The following is a 24,475-nucleotide window of genomic DNA, read 5'->3' on the forward strand; positions in this document are numbered from 1 at the left end:
TTTTCCCAGTTCAGAGCATCTCTTTTCTCGGCATGGAGTTAGACTCAGTCTCGATGATGGCACACTTTTGAGCGAGCATGCGCTGTCAGTGCTGAACTGTCTGAAGGCGTTCAGGTGGAGAACAGCGGTCCCACTGAAACAATTTCAGAGGCTCCTGGGACATATGGCATCCTCAACGGCGGTAACGGTGCTCGGGTTGATGCATATGAGACCGCTTCAGCACTGGCTTCATACTCGAGTCCCGAGATGGCCATGGTGCCATGGGGCACACCGCATGCTTGTCACGTCGGTCTGCCGCCGTCTGTTCAGCCCTTGGATGGACCTGCCATTTCTATGGGCAGGGGTTCCCCTAGAGCAGGTCTCCAAGCCTGGCTGGTATTTGTGTGGTAACTATGGTTTAAATAAATACCATGATTAAACTATAGTTACTGTAGTGAAATGGTTAATTTTTGTAAGGGCAAACAAAAGAAAAGTCTAAACATTTTCTGTTTAGGCAAAAAAAAGAATGACTTGATTTATGACTAAAATCGGATCAAAAAGAAAATAAGTGGTATCGCCCATCCCTAGTGAATTGTGTTCAATAAGAACATTCTCACAAAAGAACAAAGCACTCATTGCATGAGTTGCACACACATTCTACTACATGCTCCAATATCTAATGCCAAAAGGGTAATATTTCAAAAATGGTGTCCTATCATCCACAGTCCCATTAAAAAGTAGGGTGTGATGTGTGGTGTGCAGTAAATTCACAATCTCCTTGAAGAAGCGCGATAGGGATTATTTAGAACTGCAATGCTATACGCTCCAATGTGGAACGCCAAAAGGATCATATTTCACCAATGGTGTCCTGTCATCCACAGTCCCATTATAAATGGGGTGTGATAGTGTAGTGGGCAGAAAACGTGATAGAGATTGTTAAGAACTGTAATACCCTATGATCTGTCCCTAGCTCCTTGCACATTCACAAAGTGTATCAATGTTGCACTCACTCCTCTGAAATTGAGCTGCATGCACATTTTGAACTGCATCGATGATTGGCTATTACTGGCCCATTCATAGTATCTATTATACCAGCACAGGGACGTATTGCTCCAACACCTGAACAGCCTGGGCCTCAATGTCAAATGGGTGAAGAACACGCTGTCCCCCAGCCAATATATAAATACATTTCTTTTTTGGGAATTCGTCTTGACTCTATGAGCGAGCAAACACATCTCAGGAGTGAGAACGCTCAGGCCATTCTTCAATGTCTGTCTCAGTTCAAACTGATAATCTCCCACTACACTGAAAACAGCACACGTGCTGTCCAAGTGCCGCAATTGCGGCATCTTTTGGGACGTACGAACAAACCTCCTACCACACTGCAAACAGTGTAAATACGCTGTTCAAGCACTGCAACCGTAGCGTCTTTAGGGCCATAAGACAAACTCTCACTACACAGAAAACAGCACAAACGTGCCATCCAAGCACCATAACCGTTCACTTGCCACAACCGCAGCACATCTTTCAGACCATGCATCTCAGCCTCCATGGCTCCGTAACCCATATTATACCAAACAAACCATCACCCACCAAGCAACTGACAAAAATCGGGCTGTTTCAGGTCTTCCCTAAACAGGTCACCATAAGCCTGCATCTCCGCATCAATTTCTTTCGAACATAGCCTACCATACGGCCTCACGTCAAATGCTGTGAGAGAGCCTCGGCCCTTGAAACGAACCGGACACCAACTCCAGTTCCTCGACATTCAGACCTGTAATTCTTAGAAATCACCCTTTCAGACTCCTTCTCCACGCCCTCCCAGTACTCTATTCTTCAAACCAATTCCCCCCGAACCCTACAAACATATCGTCAAAGGCAGTGAGGGCCCCCCATTGTCAGGAGGAGAGGCCGAGGTCATTCCAAGCACCTAGGTTTCATGGCTACAATCGGGGCAATCTGCCCTAGTGGCTCAGATTCCTGCCTCCACTCGGGCGGGTCAGACTCCTCCAGCTTTCCTATTCAAACCACAGTGAGGGTTCTCTCATTCCAAACCCTGAGTGAGCTAGTCATCTATAATTGTATTGTGGGCTCTCCCATTCGAAGCACTGAGGACTCTCCCGGTCAAATGCTGCGAAAGCCCCCGTTTGATCACAGGTAGGGCTCACCTGCTCAAGTGGCAGTATTGCAGCACAGTTCGGAATGATAAATAATCCCTGTTTGATTATTCCAGCAAACAGGAGCAGATTTTTTGTGAGTGTGTAGGACCAGTTCAGGGACTCAGAATGAACTTGCTTGAACACGAGTACATATATCTGTTACTAAGATACTGTATATATCTGAGAGACACAACTGAAAGAAGTTTGAGTGTGTCTGTGGGCGTGTGATCTATAAATATATCTCAGACTAAGCTTTAGTCCAGTGAGCTGAGAGTTTATCTGCCAATCTGTGATATTATTAGCAGTTGTGCACGCACACACACACACACACACACACACACACACACACACACACACACACACACACTATATGTTGGTCTACCTATCATTATGAGGACTTTCCATAGACATAATGACTTTTATACTGTACAAACTATAGATTCTATCCTCTAAACCTAACACAACCCCTAAACCTAACCCTCACAGAAAACCTTCTGCATTTTTACATTTTCAATAAAACATTGTTTAGTATGATTTTTAAGCGATTTGAATTATGGGGACACTAGAAATGTCCTCATAAATCACATTTATAGCATAATACCCTTGTAATTACCAGTTTGTAACTTACAAAATTGTCCTCGTAAATCACAAAAACACGCACACACACACACACACACACACACACACACACACACACACACACACACAGAGAGAGAGAGAGCTTCTGCAATCACCACCTGCAGAACATCTACAATGCACACTCATACAGACACACTGTAACACCTGGAGCAACAACAGCAATCAGTGCTCAAAGAGCTCAGATTATCAACATCATCATTTTGCCAGCCGTAATGATGCAGTTCAGAGCAGTTCAGCTTCATGGTTCTATATCTTCTCTGCTGCAGAGACAGATGTGGTTTTGACTACACCTTCAAATAAGTTTAACATCTTACCAAACCGAACAATTAGGGATGGGCACAAGGTGTACTTGGAAATGACTGCAATGATTGATCATGCAAACACAATAATAGCCTGAAAATGTAATTATTTTTAAAATTAAAACATTAAATTTATGAAACCCAGTTATATCTATATACAAACGTGCCAAAAAAGGGGATAAATTATGCCGTAAATTTCTATCATACCTTGAGTTCCAACATACAGAATTTTTAGCAATTAAACACTCAAAAGAGATAAATGGGTGTTCACACAGGACACGTCCTCCCTTTCAAACAGCTGGAAAAGGCACAAATCAGTGAAACAGAGCGCTTGATTTGACACCATCTTAAAAACGCAATGTTCATGGACATTCTATATTGAGATTAGTCACGGCTGAAGGGTGTTGTTTAGCATGATGTTCAACAGAGTGCCTTCCACCTTTTCAGTTGTGTCTCTATTCACAATATAACATGCCAACTCATACCTTTTTGCTTTTATAAAACAGATGCTACACAATAAAAATATTAATCACACATTTTCATTAAAAACATTTTGCAAATTCAATTAATTGCAAATTAATTAAGTGCCATCTTTCTGCTAGAAATTATAGGCTAGTCCCTGTAATGTAAACTAAGGTTAATACTTGGTTTTTACGGTTGCTGTGCAGTGATATAAACAGGTGAACAGGTGTTTCATGCCATAGCTGTTATTTTTGAGTATTTTAGCATGGTTGGAAGGCTGTATTGACCAATCAGCATTCAGAATGGGACCGATCCGATTTTATGCTATTGATATAGTGTAGCAATAAATGTAATATAATCTCTCCCTCTCCCTATCTGTGAGTAACAGTAAGCTTGCAATGACCTTCTACTACATCACTGTCAGTATTACCACATAATGCAATACATCCTGAGAGAGTTAGAGAGTAATGCGGTATGATCACTTAAAGACAAGAAGAAAAATCCGCAAGACATGCATTTTGAACTCTAGTTCTTTTTTTATACTTTATGTACAGAGAAATTGCAGCTCTGACCAGGAATGGAATGGGATTACATAAACAGCCCTGGATGGTTGGGACCTATGCCGGCTCATCAAATTCCACATTATGTAATCACCAACCCAATGTCATGAAAATTACGTAACTTTGGCGAAATTTGCAAATCATCCAAAATGATACAGCATTTATTACACATATCACAGCTTTTCAGAAGTGTCATTTTCTCAGAAACAGATAAGGTTCTTAAGGTTAATGCTTTATCAAGTTTTAAATCAACAAAACCTACATCCCTAAACAAACCTTAAACCTAAACCTAATGAATAGTGTCATAAAAAGCAAATGTGAGATGAAAAATGCAATTGCTGCAGCTGAAGCAACAACATCATTTTGTGGTGCATTTAAGACATGTTCAGCTTCTGTGTTGCCTCACACTCTGGTTTTTCACATTGCTATAACTTGATCATGCTGGATAAAGCTTGAAAACGTAATTGGTTATGAAATGCGGACATTAAAATGTATCACCTTACAAATCATTTGCTATGGTACAAGTGTTTTTATGTCGTAAGACAGCACTGTGTAAGGAACATTGTGAAAAGTGTTAATGAACTAATAAACTGCCATTTAACTTGTGAAATTAATAAAAGTCATTGTTGTAGCGTCTCTAGTGTATATTTCACCATGAAACTACCACGATATGTACATAGTAACATGATTCTATGAGTTCAGGTTGATAATCAACCACTACAATATATGTATCGAATCTCCAATTAGATGAAACACCTTTGGTTTTGTTGTCCCAGTGCCCCCACAATAGTGCACACACTACAACAAAAGAAGAACTTTCTATAGCCTCTTTTAGGTAAAGAACTGTTTTCAACCTCATGCATCTTGAAACCATTCTCCCTTTCAGAAAACTAATACTATCTGTCTCTCATACAGTTACAACTGTTGAAACAGCTTAATATAATAAAATCTAAGAGGAAATCATACACAAATTCTCATCATAAGAGTAGCATCAACTGAGCTCTAAAAAGTAGTCTACGAAAAAGTTTATGTAAAATAAAGTAGTTGGCAGTGTTGTTTTCCAGAGCCTGATGCTTCTGGGTATTGGCTTAGCTCTGTGTGGAATAGAATTTATTGGCCATCTGAGCGTAAATATCCATTTTACAGCAGGAATGTTTATGGAGTGCAACAACCTGTCAGTTCTAATCCCACACAGTCTGGGTTGGTTACATTTAGTATTAACCTAGGTGAGAGTCAAAATTCAGGAAATCATTGTGTGTGTGTGTGTGTGTGTGTGTGTGTGTGTGTGTGTGTGTGTGTGTGTGTGTGTGTGTGTGTGTGTGTGTGTGCGTGGACTAAAAAGAGAAGCTTAAGAGATTAGCCCTATCAAACTGAATGAGCGATTTAAATGCTTGAATTTCATGCTGCTGTGGTGCTGCTTTAAGTACATTAAGTATTCACTAAGGGCAGAGAAAAAAAACACCCAGCACACACAGCTCCACATATACAGTATGCTTACATAGCTATAGGAATATACCATTGACTTTTACGGTTGTTAAATAAAGCAAAATTATAATTAGATATACTACAGACTATTGGTCTATACCAGGGGAATTAAATTAAAGTTCCAAGTAGTCCGGTCTCTAGATTTCCTTCCCAGCAAAAGTCAGGACAATAACTTTAATGGTTTTAGTAGTCAGTATAGCTATGAAATGACAATCAATTATTGTTTCTCATTTTAAATAGTAGGCCTTATTGTAACTTTCCAAGTTGGCCGTAATAGTACTTTGTAAAAGAAAACATGGGCAAGAATTAGGTCATTGGGGCGCCAGAGACAAAGCCAAAGTAGTGGGATTTGGGGATCTTCTACCAAAAGATAAAAATATTTTAATGAGTTTATAAATCGAGAGAACTTTGATATAAATATTAAAATATAAAATGAACTGTTCATTTCGAAGCTGAATGACAACAGTCCAGTATTTGTGTTTGAATATTTTTAGATGCTCAAGGGACATAGGAGGCCTTCTAACTTTTAAGGAAATATATAGTTTAGGGGTTCAGGTATATCCCCTGAGACAAAATTTTTAAAATGTAAAAGTCTAAATGGACCATTTTTATATTTTCCTTAAAATGAAAATCTATCAACAACAAACAATGTACAGTACAATAGTGAAGCTTACAAATACTGTTAGCTAAAGATAATTTGGCCTATAAATGGTCAGACTATCAAATAATGGAAACGTCGTCATAAGAACTCCACTATGCTACTAGTAAAATCTAATTTGTGGTTGTTTTCCCTTGCCATTTATGCGAGAGATCTTTAATTAATTTTCACAAAAATAATCTGTTTGTGAAAGGCTTGAAACATGCTGATTAATAAAGCAAATTTTAGATGAAAAAAAAAAAACTTTATAGTTTAAAGGCCCTCTGGAAGCACATTTTCTTGCCACAAACCCCGTTAAGCAGAATGGTCGGATTCATTTCAGACACATGAAGTTGAATTAATTTTGCTTCATACTTGTTTTCTGGAGTGTTTTTTACGAAATGTGCCACTATCAATCTATATTTTTGCTCAATGTATTTCTCCGCTATGGTCTACTGTCGTTAAAATAAACGCATCTGCAACTCTGTGTGCAGTGCGCAAAAGGGTGTAAATGAAGCGTGTTCTGTAAAAGAGAAAATTATTCAATGATACAGTGCTGAAAGATCAGTGCTATCTGCGCCCAAGCGCTTGTGCTGTAAACAGCTCTGTTGTTTTGTCATGCTGATCAATTGAAATATAGAAACGGTGAGATGGGGCAGCAAATGTCAAGATGTCTCATGGTCTGGATGGACTGAAGTCGAGGTCCAGACCTGGACCACGGTCCGCTAAGTCTATTCACCCTAAATTTTTTAAATATTTTAAAAGAAACACAGCATGCCTATGAACTTATTTATTTAAATGATGGGTCAAATTTTTATTTATTTAAAAACAATTCTTAACAAAATCATTATTTATAAAGAATTATTTACTATAAATTACTGACAACAATTTATAGTATATGTTACTTTTAGTTTATCCATTAAGTATCATGAACAAACAATGAACAATGTGTTTTATAGAATTTGTTCATTTAAAAATGTACTATACTTCATTGTTAGTTCATGTCAGTTAATAATGCATTAACTAATATGAATATGTACAAAAAGTTTGAAATATATTAGTATATGTAGAAGTGAACACTATTAAATTGTGTAAAACTATTATTTGTTCACATTAACTATTGCGTTAACTAATGTTATTGTACCTGTAAAAAATACTTGTATTACATATAAATTATATATATATATATATAAATACATAGCCAAAAAGGTTTGAAAGGATGAAAAATATTTATATATTTGGCATGTTAGGCCAGCAGAGAAGGCTTTTCTGGCCATGAGAATTTGCCTGAATAAATATATAGACAGTTTCACTGCCTGTGTGTTACTTTTATCTGCCAATTGAGATGTTAATCATGTGCCCTGTTCAAGGTTAAGCTTACACAGGTCACAGGGGAGACCCATGACCAAATAATGCATTTACACTGTTACACACTGAATGTGTTTGGTGAAAAAGCTCCTCAACTCCAAGCAGGAAATCTATGACAGCAGACAGGTTACATGGCTCTCCAATTATTCCCAAGACAATATTCCAGTATCCTTATTTCTAAAGGTCACATGTTCTGAGCTGTAGGAAATGAGCAATAGTGTGTTCTATGGAATGTTAGTCACTGAAATGTTTCGATCTGAATGTGTGTGTGTGAGCATGTGTTTATGTTCCTTTGTATTTGAATAGACAGAATGTAATAAGTTCAGTTCTTGTTTCAAGATGATGTAAATTTCATTAGATTTTATTTCCACTATTAATAATTAAGCCTAAAGAGCCTGTGGAGACTTCTTTAGACAGAGTAATCCATACGCACCTACACACACTAACATACACACACGCACACATACAGGTATTCGTACCTTGGAAATGCCTTTTTAGATCAATTGGGCAAAGGCACATCCATTCACACTCTCTTTGCTCGTTTTATTTTTGGAATTTTGTTGGTGACATTTATCCTGAAAGACACTTAAGGGGCTTTCCTGAGTGATCTGTTCACATGCACACATGACCCCAAAACTATTTGGACACATTAGGTTAGCTTTCAAAATAAAAATCTAAAGATATGTTATTAAACGTATTTGGACACTTTCTGTTGTCAAAATCTGTACAACATATTTACCTTTAATGTGATGAACTGCAGTGAAAAAGAGCTTAACCTAAAAAATTTGCTTCATGTGGTTACATCTAAATAAACAGAGTCAAAAATATAACTTCAGTAGTTCGAAAGTTAATGTAATCCTGCAGTGAAGGTAGCGTAAACACATGTACCTTGTTGTTCCTGGTGGAGGGCTCAAGGCTCGAGACTTGACCTGAGCTCGAAACTCCTCAAAAGAAGCCAAGAAATGTAACAGCGAGTCGATGGTGTTGTAGCCTTGTGATACGTTGAAGTGATGTGTTGGAAGGAATGAGAGGAACCGATAGGTTTTAACCAGAATTAGAACCTATCTGTTCTAGAACCCCCCAAAGAATGGAAATTTAAATTACATACTGGAAGGGAAGGAGGGGGGCGCTCGCCCATCCTTGTGTGCAAGATGGGCAGAGGTGCCAAAGATGATAGAACAAACGGAGCTGCTAGCAGAGGCAGTCTCACACTAGGGTCTGCTTGGGGGATAGGAAACCAATATGTGAAAAATAGGGAGCAATTAAAGACTGAAATTAGGCTGAAACATTAAAACACAATGGTGGTTGAGACCGGATAAAAATGAGCTCATCATTCAGACCTGTTGTAATTACAACTGGTGGGCTTCGCCACACCTGAGCAAGTGGGGCTGCCAGGGTGGACCGTCGCAGCATCCGAACAGGAAGGCAGTGCGTGCGGCCCCCTCCCACCATATTTTATTATTATTTTATGATTTTAAATTTTATTAGGGTTTCTTGATTTGGAGATGGTTTGAACGTATGTAACTATTGATCGGGTAGACCTTTTTGTGCTGCTGTGGTTGCGGCGCTGAAACGGAATAAATAAGTGGAGTAAGAGATTGCTGGAATTACAGTTTTGAGGAGGACTGATTTAGATGTTTTTGGAACCAGTACTGAGATGCTGCATGGTTGTTGTCATTTGTGAAGTGCGGGTTAAGAGGGGATCTAGTTTGGGAACCTCTGTAATGCAGATACTGGACGAGTAATTGAAAGGGCTGGATGGGAGTTGGCAAGTTGAAGATGAAGATTGAATGTCCTTTTCCTGATTGGTCTGATTTGCTCTGTTTGATTGAGGATATTTAAGTCGGAGAAGGTAGGATGAATTTTTGGGTTGAATTTTGCTGAAACTGTAAATTCGGAGCTGAGGAGGAGATCGAAGAAGCAGAATGAACATGGCTTTGAGGATTTTGTGTTTCCTGAAATTTAACCCCTTTGTAGTATAGTTAGAGGCAGTATGGTGTCGGTGTGCCACCCTGTCAAATTTGGGGTCTCTGGGACCTCTGGGTGTGATGTGGGGATACATCCCACATGCAATGCATTCCATTAATATTTATACTTGTTTGGTGGATAGTGCTCAAAAAGCTCCAAATGCTCCGAAATCGACATATGCATCTTGTTGTGTTGTCCTCAGATAGTGCCAGAGTTCCGCAACCCTTTGACCTCTTTTGACACAAAATTTGCCCCTTTAGGAATGGTGTCCAAAAACACAGTATGAAAATTACATTAGTTTAAATGGCAAGTGGGATGTCTAGAAACATGGGGTGAAAAGGTCATAGGACCATGAAATTCAAGCTCCTCGACCATCATGGGCCCCAAAATCATGTCCTAGAATTCATTCATTCTCATTGATTCATATGGCAGGCAGGGAGGTCTATTGAAAATAATGAAAACTACTTTTATGCATCCCAGGCTTTAGTCCCCTTAGTATATTGTTTAGGGGCACTCAACATGTCACCATGATAAATTTGGGGTCTGTCAGACCAACGGAAGTGATGCAAGGCCTGTGTCCACGTGCAATGTATACCAGATGTTTCTATACTCTGTATATGGACACCACTCCAAAACCTCCAAATGACTCCAATTTTAAATCTATATATTCTCAGGGGACCCCTAGAAAGTGTGGAATATTTGAAGTGTGAATGAGCTGATTAAGTGCTAAATTGGCTGACTTGTGGGTGAAAAGTGACAGTTATTTTTCTAGAATATTTTTCCAGATTTTTTTCAAGTACTTGCCCAGCACCAACTGAAATAATATTGCAATATGTTAATATGTTATTCACTGGGGCTCAATGAGTGAGAATTCGAAGCCCCTAGGTGTTTGAACCACATTTAAGGGTGTTTTCATTGTCATGTAGGAAGATCCCAACTGCAATGTATTTAATGGCTGCCAAATACATGGTCCATGGACAGAAATTTATTACATAATTTGACATTATTAGGACTTACAAGTCATGTACATATGCTTATTTGAGTGCTAAATAGGTGTTTCAAACAATAATAGTTATTACAAATGTTCATTAAATACATTTAAATAAAATGTACATAAACCTAGTATTTGGCCATTATATACATTGCAACTGAGATCTTCCTGTATGACTTAGCAAAAACACAGGAAGATCCCAACTGCAATGTATATAATGGCTGCCAAATACATGGTCCATGGACAGACATTTATTACATTAATTAGACATTGTTAGGACTTACAAGTCATGTACTTTTGCTTATTTGTATCCCCTGAGTGCTAAACAGGTGGTTCAATCAATAATATTTATTACAAATATTCATTAAATACATCAAATCAAATGTTCATAAATCAAATATATGGTGGCCATTAAATACATTGCAGCTGGGATCTTCCTGTATGACTTTGCAAAAACACAAGAAGTCCCAAATACATGGTCTGTGGACACTAATTTGTTATACATGAGTTTATTAATGAGTTGTAAGTTACATAAATAGGTTCTACTGAGATGTGTATGTTTTCTGAATACTTGCTTTATGGACATAATTTTTATAAGGTACAGAATCAAACTATTGACTAAAAAACATATTTAGGTGACTATGTGCAGGGTTACATCCCACGTGCAATGTATTTGTGACAGGGCGGAGGGCGGGGCCGGGTCGTGATTATACACACCCGGTCCCTTATCAGGCTAATTAAGCCTCCAAGAGGGATAAAGGTCAATTGCGGAAGGTGGTGCGACGAGAGAGCGATCATTTACGGACATGTCCGTCATGTGTGTGTGTTTGTCTTTTGTTTAAGTTAGTCATTAAAAAATAGTTTATATCACCAGGCCAGATCTCGCCTCCTTTCCATTGAACTGCTTTACAGTATTCTATTCATTTTTATACTGGCGAGCCAGGGAATGTAGAGAATTTCTCATCGGAGGGAAAAAGTTTGAGTTCTAAAGACATCTTTGAGTTTGAATGGGGTGGTATGCAGGAAGCATCATAATGGCATGGAAGTAAGCAACTGTTTATATATGCTTACTCTGGCATCATGAAAGGTCAGATTAAATTAACATGCTCCTCCTGAACTTTGTTAAGGAAACACCATTTAACATGTCTAAATCAACCTAGCTCCATTAGGTTACAACAACAATACTCATTTTGAGGTTAAAATTAGGTAGAAATAGCTCAATAAGTTATGAATTGAATGCGTCACTTTTCACAGTGTGTGAAAACACATTGTGTGGAGGGTTACTTGTTTCATACATTCAGTAAAAATACTTAGAAATGGCAACAGTCAGTTAAATGTCATTGCAATATTTTAAGAGAGAAGTTAGTTCTGACACAGGCACATAATGTGTTTGCAGATGCCACTTAGTTTGATATTTTGTTTCTAATACAATGAAATTCATACATTAAGTGTGACTTAACTGTCCAAAAGTAAGTATGTGTGTGCATGTGTGTATGAGTATTTGTTACATATCTGTGTATGTCCTCTGTGTGTAAGGTGAAAGAATTGTCTGGGTGAATTATTTATTGTCTGCACTCTCAATTTCTCAGCACAGACATCCAATGCACACAGATACACATACACACAAAGGTTCAAGCACTGTGACTGAGTGCTCTTTGAGGAGCGTGTGAAAGGTCAGTTATTACCACAGTTCAGGAGAGAGAGAAAACTCTATAATACAAACACGCATTGGATGGTCAACGTGTCATACAGACTTCTGACAAATGGCAGTGCAGTTTCTCTGTCCACAGAAAGGAAGCATTTAACTGACATCATTTACCACACACAGTTTTTTATGTGATGTTTAGCTGTGGTGATGGGGGTGTGGTTGTGTGTCTGTCTGTGGGAGAGAGAGAGCAATAAGGCTCGTCTCCTGGGTTGTCATTTTCTCTAACACCTGTTCCTTGTTGTAGTGATGGCGGAGGGAGACATAAAAAGGCGCTCAAGGATTCAAAGTGATAGAGAGGGTGGAACTAGTGAGACCAGTATTCCTGCATTTGCAGCAATACGATGCATTTGTGTGTTTTATGTGCTTACTCAGAGCCCTTTTTGTTTACGTTTTTGAGTGATGCTGAAGAGTAATAAAATACTCAAATTGACAGTTCACTGTCTCCTGACTCCTCCATTGCTCAAATTAATAACTTGCTACACTTACATTTACAAACTCTAGAAAATCTAGATCTAAAGACTTTGGAAATCCAATGATAAGTTCCTACTTTAAAGGACACCTATTATGCCCCTTTTTACAAGATGTAAAATAAGTCTCTCAGAATGTGTCTGTAAAGTTTCAGCTCAAAATACCCCACGGATAATTTATTATACCATGTTGTATATGCCTCTTTTTGGGTGGAATCAAAAACACGCTGTTTTCGTGTGTGTCTCTTTAAATACAAATTATGTGCAAGTGCAAACATACACAAATTTTTGTATGCCTGCTCTAACATGACGAAAACCATTCATTTTGAAACACTGTTTTTGATTAATAGAAATATAAGAAAGAGGAGTGGGTGAACTTTTAACATTGTAGGGTGGTTGTGTACAATCACTGCCGACTCACATTTATGTACAAACACCATGTAAAAGTAAATTTTGCATAATAGGTCCCCATTAAAGCACTCATCATATTTAAACAAAACATCAATGCATTATGACTGCATTATAATATTTAAATGGGTAAAGTTGTTGTGAACAGAAGGCAGCGAAGGCAGACGAGGAGACTGGATCTAAGCGCAAGCTTACTTTATTTAACAAAATCAAACAAACACAAAGGAAAACCCTCAATGGGGAAATAAACACAACACTGGGAAAACGGGCAGGGAAAACACACCAGGCTAACAACACTCAACGACAGACAAGGAGAGAACAAGAAGCAGGGCTTAAATACACAGGGAGTGATGACTAAATGGGACACAGGTGAGAACAATGAACAAAATGGCAGTGATGATGACAGGTGGATACTGGGAAGTGTAGTTCTTTTAACAACAGACTAGTGAGACAGTGGAGCTAAACAAGGGACAAAAGTGAACCTATGGAGTGCAAAAGTGACAAAAATGGTAAACAAAAAGGGCAACAGTGAAACAAGACAAGGTAAACATAACAAAAGTTTAAGCAAAATATTTATGAATTATTTGCTTACAGTGCATGAGACTGTCTGAAAAGTCCACAGACTGTGCTAAAATGTCACTGTTATCCAAGTGTTCAATGCAACAACCTTGCATTTTCTGTCTTAAACACTTTTATAAAAAAATTAAAATAACAAAAACATTTACACATTCTAAAGATAGTAAATTGTATGTATAGCTTACACTTTATTTGAATGAATGAATAAATTAATACTTGGACAACTATTAGTATTAGTGCCATTAGTATTAGTGCCATGGGTGGAACTTTCAGACGGTACTTTACAAGTGCTAGTCAAATGAATGAAAACCCATAGGAGCATTTTTAGGCATAATTCTCCAGCTACAATAAGTGTTGACTGTTTGAGTTCAACGTTTTATGCCTGTTTGATATAGTTATATATTCTTTAACCTACTCTAATAGTGCTAATAATATTGTTGTAATTGTTGGCTCCAGAGAGCTTGGGAAGAAACCGAATGTTAAATGGATAACGAGTCATAAACCAACTTCTGGATGTGAGGTATAGAAGTCAGCGTTAGTTTTGCATCTTTGGAAGTGCCAGCTCCAGTTTTAGTTCTACTTAATGTGTATTATTTGTGCTGGTACAAATGTAAGTGTAAGTTCAGTTACTTTTACAGTGCAATTTCCCATTTTATTTTAACAAAACCAATCTGGATATGATTTTCTGCCTTACTGAATGCACCTGAGACCAACTCGCAGATCGCTCTTATTTGGCAAGCATTCGTTATAAAATATTTTTTTTTTATAAGTATACATCTGTTGGGTTCTTATTACTCAAACAACATACAATACACACTTATGCTTAGTGGTCGACCAATAAATCGCTGAGGGTGATAAATCGACTGATATTCAACATTCTTTTATTATTGCATTGGCCAAAAAAATTCCCGTTTGGCCGATTTGTTTCTTGAGAGTGATGAGAATTGTCTGATTGCATGTGAAGTAACTGAGACATGTAAATGACCAGTCATGGTTTATTTTATTGAGCTTATAACATTAAAGTGCTCAACTGTTTCATTCACCCTCTCTCTCCTCAACATTTCCCTCAACTTTTAACTGTCTTATGATAAAATGGCAAATATATATAAAACTAATATCATATACCATCTGCAAATATGCACACTGTATCTTGTTTAAACAGATGTAATAAACCAACCTCACATAACTTGAACAGATCCAGCATCCTGTGCAATGCTCATTTATTTACCTCTAAAGCACATATTCTATCAGCCTCCACAACAGTTCCCTGTAACTTTTAACTTTAGTTTCTAATTTTTTTTTAGCAAAATGGCACACAAAATTGGCAAAGCAAACAAATGACTATGGTGAAACAGCACGTTGGAAGAGATTAAGGCTGCAACTATTGATTATTTTGATAACTGATTAATCTAATGATTATTAGAATGATTATTCAACTATTCAGCGATTATTGCAACAATTAATCGTTAACTCTTAACTGATCATTCAGCTTGTGCCCCGAGGTTGTATTAAACATGCTTACAAATAATAAAGAGGACAAAATCATCTTTTAAAAATACCTCTAAATGACATTCACTAAATTAAAGGGGGGAAAAATACTTTTTATTTACTGCAAAAAAATCCTATTGTTATCAAGTGCTTTTATCTTGTTTTCCATTTAAATGGTCTAAAAATCCTTAAATCAAGATACATTTACTTGAGTAGCAACATATAATATATTTAGACTTGCTTTAAGAGAATGTATCTTAAATATAAGTGTATTTTGTATATAAGTGTATTTTTTCACTTTGTTATAGTTCTGTAAGTGCAGTAAAGACAAAATATACTCATATTCAAGATACATTCTCTAGAAGCAAATCTAAATATCTTATATGCTGCTTCTCAGGTGAATGCATCTTTTTGAAAGATTTGTAGATATTTAAAAATATTTGTTTTTTAATATTATATTCATCATCCTCAGATAACAATTTTACTTCTGCAGTATAGCTGCTAAAGAAAACGTACATTGTTTTAAAGGTGTTTTTGATATTTATTTTGTAAATCAAGCCTAAACAAAAACAAATCAAAAACATTTAGTTGCAGTGTATAATGGGGCGAAGACTTCCTCTCTCACCTTTCTGTTCACTTCAATCCATTTTTAACTGACAAAAAACAAGCTCTCTCTTATTAATAAAGCTGTGTATTACCAATTTTATTCATAATAAGAAATGCACAGTGACATATATTATGATTCAATAAGTCCCGGCCAGTACGTTATAATCTAGCAGCAGCAAGTGTGCATGCTTGAGGGACGAGCGTCCCTGCGACAGAGTTTGCCTAAGCTGGGTGCAGTTTCAATCTCTCCCCCTTTGATTGGCAACCTTCGTGTAACTCATAGAAGAGGCACTGACCGCGCAGAGAAATGCCAGTTTCAAAGTTTGGAGTTATTTACATGATCTGCTTCCAAATTATTTGAACTTTAATAAAGCTATAACACATTAAATATAACTGCATTTAAGATGTAACACCAGGGTGTTTCCTTTAAAGAGCTCAGGCTCCGCTTATTCCACAACGAGAGTGCTTCTGTATTTACTTATTTGGTATTTTTGTATAATTCTGTCAAACTTTGTGATCTACATCACCTGAAGCTGTGTGTATCTGGACTGAGAGCTGTGTAAATCTTCCTCTTCTCAGTCAGGTGCAAACTGCAGTGCTGCTCTCGCAAGTCATCATTAGAGTTTAATGTGATCTCATTTTACATTAAATGAGATCAAACGACTATTCGACAATGACATTTTTTGTCCACAACTTTGTACTGTCGACGTTGTTGATATATAATTATATAATTATGATCCACGCCACTTTTTTAAACTCATAGTAATTGAGATACATTTAAAAATTAACTTGTTACGTTGGACCATTTAAGATGAAATAGTTAATTTAAAAATGTGCTTAAAAATTCTTAAAAGAAATGGTGACCATTTAAATGGTAAACCTTAGCGGTTCCAAAGTGCTTTACACTGTGACTCATTCACCCATTCACACACCAATGACAGCAGAGCTGCCATACAAGGCACTAGCCAGTCCTTGGGATCAACTTGGGGTTCAGTGTCTTGCCTAAGGACATTTCGGCATGTGGAGTCATGTGGGCCGGGGATCATACCGCTAACGATTAGTGGTCAACCTGCTCTACCACCTGAGCCACAGCCTGTACAAGACCTGTACATGCAGATTATAGCCTACTGATTAAATTCTAACCTAAAATCTTGATGTAGCCTATCATTCATTTTACCCAAGACTTTTACAGCATAAGTCTTTCTAAAGAATAGCATGGCAATCAACTTTTTGGTTAAAACCAGATTGTTAGGGTGTATTGACTCATTGAAACATTTTTGTTTATATGTTTAGTTTGTTTATACTATATATTTTCAAAATGTTTACTCAGATTCTGTGAATCTTTGGTTGTCTTTAAAAAAAATTGCATGTCCACAAATATTAAAACAGCAAATTATGTTATATATGTGTACAGGGGACATTAAATTATTATACAATTGTCCCCTATAAGCACACCAGACCGAATGACAGAAAATTCTCTCATTATTTACTCACCCTCATGATATTCCAAATATGTATGACTTTCTTTCTTCAACAGAACACATTTGAAGAAAGATATAAAAATATCTTAGCTCAATAGGTCCTTAAATGCAAGTGAATAGCTTCTCATTTGAAGCTCAAAAATTCACAGACAGTCAGTGTAATCGATACTGCAGGATTTGAACCACCACCAGCCAGTATGGGAGACCGGCGCGCTAACGAGGAGGCTAAAGGCTACAGCCTCAAGCGTCAGTTGCTAGTACGCCTTTTGAGGTCAGTGGAGTGAGGTTTACACATACCGACAGGTATCACGTACCAGCTGGCTCCTGTTACATCAGCATAAACATAATTTATATGACTCCATTAATGTCTTCTAAAACTTTTGGTAGGAAAAAATATTAATATTTTGCCAATTCAGTGATTAGTTCTTTCTCAGAACCACTCATTGTAGCCATCTTTTAACTAGAAAGTAAAAAAAAAAAACTGTGCACCCAAACTCCCAGACATTGGGTAGCAGTCATCCAATCAGAATGATATTTTGACAGGGATTAGCATTTAGTAAATTTAGAGTACTTGACAGATAAATCCAAGTACTTCGATGTGCTAGTTTTATTCATTGGTCAGGCGTCTTTGAAAGCCTTTGGCAGCTACATTAAATCTTTCTTTCTTTTTTAGCACTTTGCAACAATAGTCAGACTAGACTACGATTAGTGTGATATATTTTGAAGAAGAAAAAAATAACAGTTATTTTCTGATCAATTGCTGTCACTTCTGAGAACTCAAGTGCATTAGAACTGTCTATTTAAGCCGCTCTTGCTATTTTTGTGTGCAATGTGCATCAAATGATCAGTGAACGCTCCGTGGGCTGTTTGAGGCTGATACTAGAATGAATAGGCTGTCTGATAGGACTAAAGATGGAGCCCGTCTTCATGTTTGCAGTTTATCTTCTGACTGAAATGCTCATAGGCTCATCTTCCATATCTGTATCTGTTTACAGAGCCCTCCCACACATCTGCTCTGTTCTTCTCTAAATTTCATTTAATTTTGAAAAGGTTGTAGTCCACTGGGGAATGTGCACAAGAGTGATTTTATGGACTAATAGGGATAGAACATAATATTTGTATCTCCAAAAAGGTTAAAGGTTTTCACTCTCTGAAAAAGCATTTTACTTTCTTGGTAAGAATAATAATGACTAGTGTACAAACCCTAATAGGGTAATTATTTTGCAGTGGGTTAACAGTACAACAGTACAGTCTGTGTCTCTGTTCCCCTGAGTTGAGACTCCAAACATCATACCTACCAAAAGCACAAGAGCAATAAATACCTCTGTGTGTGTGTGTGTCTTCTCTTTCTGCCAATATGTAACTGTAACATGTAATCTGCTGTGCATCATATTAAAAGTGGATTTGTGTAGACAGTTTTCATTTGTACGCAATCTAAGTTGAGATCTAAAGGTACAAGTGAATAATTCCAATATCAGAAGTAAGCACAATTGTTTATATGTGTGTGTGCTAGAGGAACATAGATCAGAAAAGATTAATAGCCTAACTGAGCCAGATGTTGGAGTGAGTATATTTTGAATGTGTCAACAGATTATTATTTGCCATCCATCAGCTGATCTCTAAAAATACTTATAGCATCTATACAACCTTTGTCATGGTTCTGTTCAGTCTTTAGAGTGACTGGTACACGGGTCCCTTTGCTGCGTGCTGATTGGTGGAGCTGTGTGTTCATAAACACAGCTCATTAATCATAAAGAGAGGCCTGCAGGGCAGCATGACAGCAGTTCATTTGTGAACCTCAGTTCAAAGAATAAAAGACAGAGAGGAACAGGTCACTCTTTTCCAAACAGTTCCTCATTTGACTGACAATACAAAAACACTATTCATTCGAACACACCCCAATCTTCACTTCCAAAGGCGACAACTTCTTCCAAAAATAAATACACGCTTTAATGCTTAAAGGGATAGTTAACCGAAATAAATACAATGTTGTCATCAATTACAGTGCTTTACCCTGTTCCACGTTGTTCCAAACCTTAATGACTTTATGTATTTTGTGGTTGGAACAAAATGGTGTAGTAAATGATGACAGAATTGTCATTGTTGGGTTATTTTGAATTATTCTTTTAACAGATAAATAGTTTGTGTCCATTAAAATATAGAAGAAGATGAAGTACACAAATCAAACAGTAATTTCTCACTGTTTGAATGTACATTAATAATCCATTTCTAGTGTAATAATATTTACTCTATTATGTTATTAATTATCACCAGTTATTATAAGTGTTACCTGCTACCTTTATGAAGACTTTCAACAAGTTTTTAGGTTTTTAAAAGATAAAGTATCCAAGAACAGTTTAAAAAGAACTTGAGATTAAACAATCATTTGCTAAAGGTTTCAAATACAACAAAGAAAACACTCAGAATACAGGTTTGTGTGCAACAAATAGCAACATCAAAGCACGTAGATTTTGCTGAATATTTGGATTTATCTTATTGCTGTTGAATGAAAACCTTTGCCAAGGGAATTTGCTGAGCCAGCAGTGTAGAACAATGGTGTTCTCTCTGAGAGGAAGTCTCAGAAGAATTCTGCAGGAGTATCACATTTGACTGCAATATAAATGCTAAATCAGGCATGACCTATACTCATGAGCACCTAGCTTTGTAAGGTACAATATGGTGTATGTGAATAGTGTAATGAAATAAGAGGGGTGGGATTCTCGAATATGATGGCACTTTTGGTTCAGCAAAGCACTCTCTTCTAATCAGATACTATTTTTCACTGTATAGGACCCTTTAGCTGGCTATATGTTCCTTTGGAGATTACCCTCGTCCTAATGCATGGACTATGTGTTCTGTGTTTGCCACATGCTATGCATAATTTAATTGAATTTAATTTAAACCAACTGATCTCAGTTCAAAACACTCTGGTCATGTGACAAAACAATATGGCGCCGATCACAGCAGAGTTTGTCTTTGGGATAAACGGCACAAAACTACATCTGTATGAAACCTAATTAAGTTTTTACATTTAAACTTTTTGGAGTCAAAAGATTAGTCTCTAGTTTCATCCGATATGCCAATTTTTTTTTTATTTGAGCAATTTATCACAAAACTGCAGAAAGAGAAAACATTGTTGGTCTGTTCCAAAACCTATTGAGCATTCTCTGGAAGCAGCATTTTAAGACATCATAGGCGCTTTACCGATGCAAAGGCTGTTCCAAAGGTAGGTATCTTAATTATGCTGCCTCCAACGATATCTCATTTTGGCGAAATTCTAAAGTAGCTTTATCCTTGCCTGGGTAAGTGATCCCAGAATGCACCACGATGAGCTCGGCAGAAAAATAAATCCAAGATGGATTTATTGATTCACAAAACAGGATTGAAGAAACAGAACATACACACACACACACACAATCAAATTATATCAAATTATATATGGATTGTGCCCCCATCTTCTGATTGGCATCACCAGCAGGTGGGTGTGTCTTTAAGACCAAGCTTATACAATCTAGGGGGGTCCAATAGAATTGATGTAAAAACTTAAATTGCATAAGGTGCACCCTTGTATATCTAGATGCAGACTTGATGTTTTTTAGAGTCTTAGCCCACACTCCCTCCTCCAATACCAAGTTTAAATCTTTCTCCGATAATCTCTTGACAGAAGTTGACTCTCTGTCCCCAGACTCTGAATTGGCAGGGAGTAATACACTGATTCCTCATGACATTTTCCAAAGGCACTAATCACCACTTCCAGAGTATCTGCCGCTTTAGGGGGCGTATACTACTCCCAAAAATAGTACAGAGCAGGTGGCGCAGTTGTAAATATCTAAAGAATTGAGACCTGGGAATCACAAAATGTTGGACCATCTTTTCATAGGATCTCAACACTCCATTCTCATACAGGTCTCCAAGCGTATTAATTTCCCTCACAATCCACTCTGTCCAACAGAAAGGGGACTTATTAATATATAATTTTGGGTTCAGCAATATGCTCGAGGAAACATTTCAATAAATGTTAACTTTCTGGACAATTTTGTCCATACTACATGCAAACATGAGATAACGGGGTGTATCTTAACTTCTCCGGTAAGTTCCTGTTCAATACAAAACCAGGGAGGGCTCTCTCTGGTGGAAGCATCCAATGAGCCAAATGTCTAAGACCGAATGAATAATATTAAAACAAAATATTGGTTAGGACTATCCCACCTTTGTAAATCGGCCTATGCAACATACTGAAGTGTACTCTGGAATATTTAACATTCCAAATGAAGGATTTCGCTATGCTATCAAATTGCTTGAAATAAGAGAGGGGGACATCTAAAGGGAGAGATTGTAGCAGGTAGTTGAATTTTGGAAAACAATTCATTTTAATAACATTAACCTTCCCAATCATCGATAAATGTAATGAAGCCCACCTGCCCACATTGCTCAAAAACCTTTTTATTAAAGGGTCAAAATTAACTCATAAAATACCCAAATACTTAATGCCCTGTTTGGGCCACTGGGCAGTATGCGGTCAGAGCTAAAGCTTCAGATTTAGACAAATTAACTCTGTATCCTGAGAACTTAATTGTTCTGCTAGTTAGAATGGCTCAGATTGAATAATTCTGTGCAGGCAAGACAGAGATCTAGCAGGGTCGGAGAAAGCACACAGTCTTGTATCTTTGTCTTTTTGACTGATTTCAAACTCCTTTTGCATCAAATTCAAATTAGTTTGTTATGTTGTGATTCACCTTATAGCTGGCTGTTTTGGATAATGGCTTACTCATGGCATATGGTTCTACTCTTTTATACAAAAACAAAGAAAAGAAAAAAACAAAGAAAAAACACAACACACCTGATAGATTATCAGCAGGTGCGTACAAAATAGCACTCTTCCTAATAGCTATAATTATAGATGTGGTAATTATTCCCAATGTAACAATACCTATGAAACAAATTATTTTTACCATCTCCAGTGGTACCACATGTACCTTGACACATACAGTTTACTTGATTCATCACCCTTGTGGTCTGGGGTATGTAGGAAAAACATCTAGACAACTTAAACAACGCATTAATTAACTTAAACGTTCAATTAGAAGCAAAAATGTGTATTATCCAGTTGCAGTTCGTTTTAATAATTTTAACCATGATGCTTCTACTTTCTGATCCTTTGGCAATTACTATTCGCAAGCAGCAGTAGTGTGTGGGACTTTTTTCTTATTTATAAATTATTTTATGAAATTACTATGGAACAAAAATGGGGAAAATACTTCCGGAAGCAAGACAGCTGAAGAAGTGGGAAGGAACTGTTGTGCTCTACTGGTTTCTGATTTCCATGAAGTAAAGTATATATAACATTTTCTAAACACCTAAAGAATAAGAAATTATTTGAGTTCTAATTTAACATTTATTTTTAAGAATGCTAGGAAAGAATGATGAAAAGAGGGTGAGAAAAACCGAGAAACTGAGAGCGAGGCAAAGTCACAGCTTTTCTAAAAAAGCTACACACACCTGCTTATCGTTCACAGTTTAATGCATTCGCAGCAGAAGCCACTAAAATCACTATGGAAAAATATAAAGAGCAGTTCCAGAACGTGCTGTGCTATAGCTCAGCGAGAGGACAGCAGGCTTATTTACACCTCAGAGAGGGAAGTGAATTTATGTGCGGTCTCTAGGGTGGAAACCAGGGTAAAGACATATCCATTGGTTCACATGTTCATATAAGATCCAAGGTCACCATAAAGGGCAGTCTAAAACATGAGGTTTGTACTTATCTCAAAGTTCCCACTGGGACATAACTATGAAAAGAAAGCCGGTGCGTCTAATGGAAAAAGGGACGACAGAAATTTATGTTATGTTAGTGGCCGCTTTTTATGCCCTTATCATGACTGATAGTATTATATGAGAATTCTCTAGCACTTCTCTAAGGAACTCTATTTAAAAGACTCTTTATTCACTACTGAATTTGTAAAGGGCATGAATTATCTATGATGGCTCTTTCATATTATGAGTGAGTGTAATTGTTGTGGTTATGATTTCCTTGCTGAAATAATGAGGTCTGTCCAGACAGAACTAAGTCACCTTTTAAAGTTCTCCAGAGAATGGACATATATAATGAACAGAATATAACCAGTGTTTTTGCATGCACTGCAGTAACCGGATGAGTGGAGCATTTGAGATCATTCACAAGGAGATTGCAGGATTGCTTTTGCATGGGAATTTGATTTTGCAGCAGGATTCATATACTGCAGGAAATACAAATATGATCATCTGAAATTTGACATCTGAGATTAATATATTTATATTATGTACTGTATATGTAAGTGCAGTGTAGTTCTAGTGAGAAGACTAGCAGCTGTACATCATCGCACCATTTGCTAGGTAACTCCTAGCCAATCACATGGAAGCCATTGCTTTATAAGTCTGCTCACAAACATTGCTGTTTCAGAGCTAACACGGCAACCTCCACCACCCCACCACCACCAGTTGAGTCCTGTCCTGCACGGGAGTAGTCTCCTTAATCCTGCCTCCTATCTCTGGCAGGATATAACGGTTCCGAGTACAACTTCTTTGGGCCGCCAGACGAGGCTTACGCCAAAGCCAGACATTACATTTCTGTTTTATATTCATCAAATAAATGTCATCTTAAATTTCACTCAAGTCTGCAAGTCTTCCTGATAGAAATAATGTTATTTACAGAATAAGAAAGAAAGACACACACACTAGTGCTAAGCACTATGTTCAGACTGTCTATCTGCGCAACCTGGAAGAGTAGCTTATGAATGTACTGATGTAAATTTTTCTTTCTTTCTGTGTCTCCCTTTTGTTTCTATATTTGTCTAAACTGATTTCAGCTCCCAGTGGCTTCTCTGTGATCTGAGGCAAATCTGTCACTGACAAAAGGAGCTGTCATTTCAGCCCATAGACTTTAAGTTCCTCTGCAATAACTCTCTCTCACCCACACACACACACACACGCTGATCTACCTATCATTATGAGGACTTTCCATAGACATAATGATTTTTATATTGTACAAACTATAGATTCTGTCCCCTAAACCTAACACAACCCCTAAACCTAACCCTCACAAGAAAGCATTCTGCATTTTTACATTTTCAATAAAACATTAATTAATATGATTTTTAATCTATTTAAATTATGGGGACACTAGCAATGTCCTCATAAAGCACATTTATAGCATAATAC

General features: G+C 37.3%; 1 protein-coding gene across 1 annotated transcript in view; it reads right to left on the reverse strand.

Moving 5' to 3' along the window:
- The window catches only part of LOC127653991 (potassium voltage-gated channel subfamily H member 7-like), a 118,672-nt gene that overhangs the window by 87,567 nt on the left and 6,630 nt on the right, over positions 1–24,475 (reverse strand). The gene's annotated exons all lie outside the window — the stretch shown is intronic.

Source organism: Xyrauchen texanus, chromosome 13, assembly GCF_025860055.1.
Source record: "Xyrauchen texanus isolate HMW12.3.18 chromosome 13, RBS_HiC_50CHRs, whole genome shotgun sequence".
In the NCBI taxonomy this organism is placed as follows: Eukaryota; Metazoa; Chordata; class Actinopteri; order Cypriniformes; family Catostomidae; genus Xyrauchen; species Xyrauchen texanus.